This window comes from Salvelinus sp. IW2-2015, unplaced genomic scaffold (assembly GCF_002910315.2).
Source record: "Salvelinus sp. IW2-2015 unplaced genomic scaffold, ASM291031v2 Un_scaffold2290, whole genome shotgun sequence".
Classification (NCBI taxonomy): Eukaryota; Metazoa; Chordata; class Actinopteri; order Salmoniformes; family Salmonidae; genus Salvelinus; species Salvelinus sp. IW2-2015.
In genome coordinates this window covers 269,950-274,324 of record NW_019943616.1, presented here as the reverse complement: position 1 = coordinate 274,324, position 4,375 = coordinate 269,950, and the positions used below count along the sequence as shown (strand labels likewise).

The 4,375-nt window shown below is 42.3% G+C and overlaps 1 long non-coding RNA gene across 5 annotated transcripts; it reads right to left on the bottom strand.

Moving 5' to 3' along the window:
• Nucleotides 1-431: 431 nt before the first annotated feature.
• Nucleotides 432-3,768, bottom strand: LOC112073549 (uncharacterized). Of its 5 annotated transcripts, XR_011476578.1 has the most exons (6): nt 3,505-3,768; nt 2,811-2,874; nt 2,489-2,667; nt 1,476-1,662; nt 835-1,191; nt 432-689 (listed from the first exon to the last, which is right to left on the bottom strand). It is a non-coding gene; the product is annotated as an uncharacterized lncRNA (long non-coding RNA). The 5 variants fall into 5 exon arrangements; XR_011476579.1 differs by lacking the exon at nt 2,489-2,667 and having other exon boundaries at nt 433-689; XR_011476580.1 differs by lacking the exons at nt 2,489-2,667; nt 2,811-2,874 and having other exon boundaries at nt 433-689.
• Nucleotides 3,769-4,375: the final 607 nt, after the last annotated feature.

Genomic DNA, 4,375 nt, shown 5'->3' with positions numbered 1-4,375 from the left:
TCAGGTCCTGAGCTACAGGCAGTTAGATTTGGGTATGTCATTTTAGGCGGAAATTGAAAAAAAAGGTTCAATCCTAGCTAAGATTTTGAAAGTATGATGATGACATGATCAGTCCAATCAAAGGTACGGTGGATATAACGTAATTTGACATTTTTATCTGTGGCCAATGACCATGAGCCTTCTTGGATGGGCACTTCTAATGTAACTCTATGGCAGCACCCAAGGAGCTTGAATTCTCGAGCTCTACCTGTAGATTTTGCAGTGACGTAGTGTCCCCATGAGTGACAGAACACTGAGCCAATCACAGCGCAACTAGAGAACATTACCAACCCCTACACTCCGTATTTTCCCGCTGGCTGCCCCACCACCACAGAAAGCACTGAGTTAGGCTGAAACACCTGCATTTTGGAGTTGCTTTACTCAAGAAAGCAAAAAAGAGACCATGTTTGCTTTATTAACACTTAAAATACATTTTTTTTTTTTTTTTTACATTGTTTGCAAACTGATACGTGTCACGTATTAATGCCAAAATAACATGCAAAACAGTTATTTCTAGTTATTTCTTTTAGCTAAACAGGTGGGGCTCAATGACGGGTCACCACTGGTCATACCTGTGTGTATGTATGTGTACAAGTTGAGTTGCACCGAATCGAACTCTGTTCTGTGTGTACCTGTATGTTAACTACAGTCTGCTGCAGGGTGGTCTCAGGTTGTGTTAACTATAGTCTGCTGCAGGGGGGTCTCAGGTTGTGTTAACTATAGCCTGCTGCAGGAGGGTCTCAGGTTGTGTTAACTATAGCCTGCTGCAGGAGGGTCTCAGGTTGTGTTAACTACAGTCTGCTGCAGGGTGGTCTCAGGTTGTGTTAACTATAACCTGCTAACAAATTAAATCTGTGTCTTATTTACTCTGTTCTCTCCTCTTCATCAGCTGTTAGGTCAACAACGCATGGCCCACTTGCCTTCTCCTATCCTACTTTTCTTGAATTCTCTTTCCATCTATCTCCTTGTCGTTCTGCCCTTGCATGTACGCAGAGAGAGACAGTATAATGTGTTATAAAAACACTGAACCGTAAAGTTGTAGAAAGGATGTAGCAACGTTTTTGTGAATATTGTCATGAGGACTTGTCACACAGATGCTGGGCCTTAGCCTGTTGCTCCAGTCTAAACATAAAGCTCTTTACCACCAGCAACCTAGAAAAGACCGGGGGAGAGAAGAGGGACTATGGTCAATGTGACGCCTGAGGAAGAGCACCAAACAAACTGTCATTCTAATCAGAGATTGTACAGATCCTTCTGCTTTTTCCGAGAGGGAGTGAGAGGGCGTGAAAGATCAAGGATGAGGAGAGAGGGACATGGTCTAAGAGAAGAAAGGGAAATATGACCCCCAAAAAACAGCGAAAGTAAGAGAAAATAGGATGACATCAGCGAAGAGAGAAAGAAGGTGAAAGAGTGTGAACAAACAAGTAACTAACTACCTGGGCCTTTCTATAGAGTGTTAGTAGGACAGCATATCCTCCAGACCTCTTGTGGGGTACATACTCTCTCCTTCCCTCTCTTTCCTAGAGGGCTGTTTGGACGGAGCCAGGTTGTTGCTGCTACGGCGACTGGGGGGCGGGGCTGTCGTCACACCAGCAGGGAGGGAGTGGATGGGAGTGTCCGGACCTGGAAGCGGATTGGAGGAAGAAAGGGAAAAATAAACTTATGATCAATCACTCCATCTCCAACTATCGCTTCACATTTCTGTTTCTCTCCCGTCCAATATGCACATCCCATAATTTATCCATCTGCTCCTTCTCGCTCTCTCCCCCCCACCTCACCATTTTCTCTGTAGTGCCTCTAACTTCTCATCCAGTATCTTGCAAATTCCATCTCCAAAGTTTTGTAGAATCTTTGTCTCTCGAGCGTTGTGAAGTGGTAGGGGGAACTTCTTCAATGAACTGATGGAATGGCGAGTGGCACAGCGGTCTAAGGCACTGCATTCTCAGTGCTTGAGGCGTCACTACAGACCCTGGTTCGATCCTGGGCTGTATCACAACCGGCCGTGATTGGGAGTCCCATAGGGCGGCGCACATCCCTCTAGTAAGCCGTCATTGTAAAGAATAATTTGTTCTTAACAGACTTGCCTAGTTAAATAAAAGGTTAAATGAATAAAATGGAGAGGGAGGGACAGAGATATGCAACAGAAAACGTGTCCTGTTAGCTAATGCAGTGTTCTTCAGGGCAGGCTTTTGTGCCAGCCCAGCACTAACACACCTGATTCAGCTAGTCAATGACTAGATGATGATCTTGTTAGTAATGAGTCCGGTGTGTTTTAGTACTGGTTTGGAACAAAAGCCTGCACACCCTGAGGGACGCCAGTAGCAAGTGTCCTGGGGTATGAAGGCTTTATAGTTCCAACCCAGCTTATCTAGCCAGTTACCTTCTGATACACATAGTGTAAGTGATTATAGCCTGAGTGTGTGTGATAGATATCTTCTGGTAAACATACTGTATCTTCTGTCCCCTCTCTGCCGCTTGGTCCCGTAGCTCAGTAAAACACTGGGGGAAGAGGGGGTTGGGGCACGGTGCGCTTCCTACCCTGATGGATCTGTGTAACCTACTTCACATAGCCCCACAGAAGAAAGGCACACGAACACCCACACTTCACGTTGACTCGGTTTTTATCTGCTGTAAAAGATTTCAAACAGTGATGACAGGACAGTCACATATTCACTGTTCTCAGAATATCTCTCTCAGGCTCAATCCACAAAGTGATCCTATAGTATAAATGCATTGTGTTTAGAAAATAACAGAAAAACATAAAATAATACCTGCAGTAAAAGATATCAAACAGTGATGACAGGCATTGACAGGACGGTCACAGCCACACGTTCACTGGTTAGGTAGGACACAATATATATTTTAGATAGGAGCAACAGTAGTGATACATGGCCCTCAATGTAAAGTGATATTAATCCACAAATACAGAGCACAAGTACAACCCTTTTTATATAAACATTTTAAGGTAGTAAGAAAATAAACTTTCACTTAATATTTCAATAAATCACCTGCTAGCGATAGCTAACGTTAGCGTGACATTCTAGTGCAGTGACCGACGGTGCTAGTTAGCTCGTCAATAACATGGCTAGCTAAGCCAGCAAAAACTTGGGTTAAATTGCCGAAATAGGCCTTAAATACATTAACGGCAAGATAAATATATAAATAGTCTCATTCGCTATTGACTTTGGGATATGTGAACCCGTTTTCTAAAGACACTATTGTGTTATACCGTTTTAAACGTGTTTTTTATAAACAAAGGAAGGAGACAAACCTGCTCTCGGAATACCTCAGACTGAGGAGAGATAGGAGAGAAGCACTCAACCCACTAGTTGTTCTTTCAAAGAAAATAATACAAAAATGGTTCGTCCGAAGACCTCTCGTATTGCCAACCTTACTACAATGGCAGCAAATATTCGTATTAATTAACACAACACATAATGAAAGGAAACTTGATTTATATCACACCTTTTCCTGGTGTGAATGGTTTCACCCAATACTCTCCCGCGAACCGCGGCGTTCTTTGAGATCTACATTGCGTGCGAGGTTGACGGAAACTCTACATTTTCACTTTGTCATCTACATTTTCACTTTGTCACACCTGTTCAGGAGCTGGCATCACTGTGAGATTCGGTCTCTAGTCTAGCCATATAGCTAATGGTACTGCAAAACAGAGAAAGAGAGAGCATGCCAGAGTGTTGTTGTTGATTTGCTCCACCTCCCAGCACACCTTTTCCCGTTTTCTAAACTTTTTGCGCATGTGCAACAAAAAAAAAACGTGTGAAGAAAACAGCTGCGGCCGATAAACAAGCGTTCAATTCAATATTATATTTTATCAATATGTTTGATTCAAATAGCCTACTCAACTGAACTTGTGGAACAGCTGTTGGATGATGCGCACAGTTTTCCGGATAGTTGTCATATCGCGTTTAAGGTAATATTCAGGATGAGCAGTTTACTGTGTACCTTTGATATCCCACTCATGACTATCCCTGTTCCATGAATAAACAGAATATTCCCCATTTTAAGTTAATATGGGTTAAATGGAATAGTAACTGAAATATACACTCTGACTGTAGTCCTATAACCTCTCATGTAGCATAATATAAAATTAGCTCGTGCAAAATTATGTATTTATTGCAGTAAAATGKTACAACAAAAGTTAATTTTGTCTTGGAAACAGGAGTTGAGATTTTTTTGAGAGAAAAAGCGAATCTCTGTAATTTGTTATCTTTGACACTGTTATGCAAGCAGACAGGACCAATCTATCCACTGTTTTGGAGTTATTGCGTTTTCTTCCCGGGTCACTAAATGAAACAGACAACTTTACTGGTGTTCT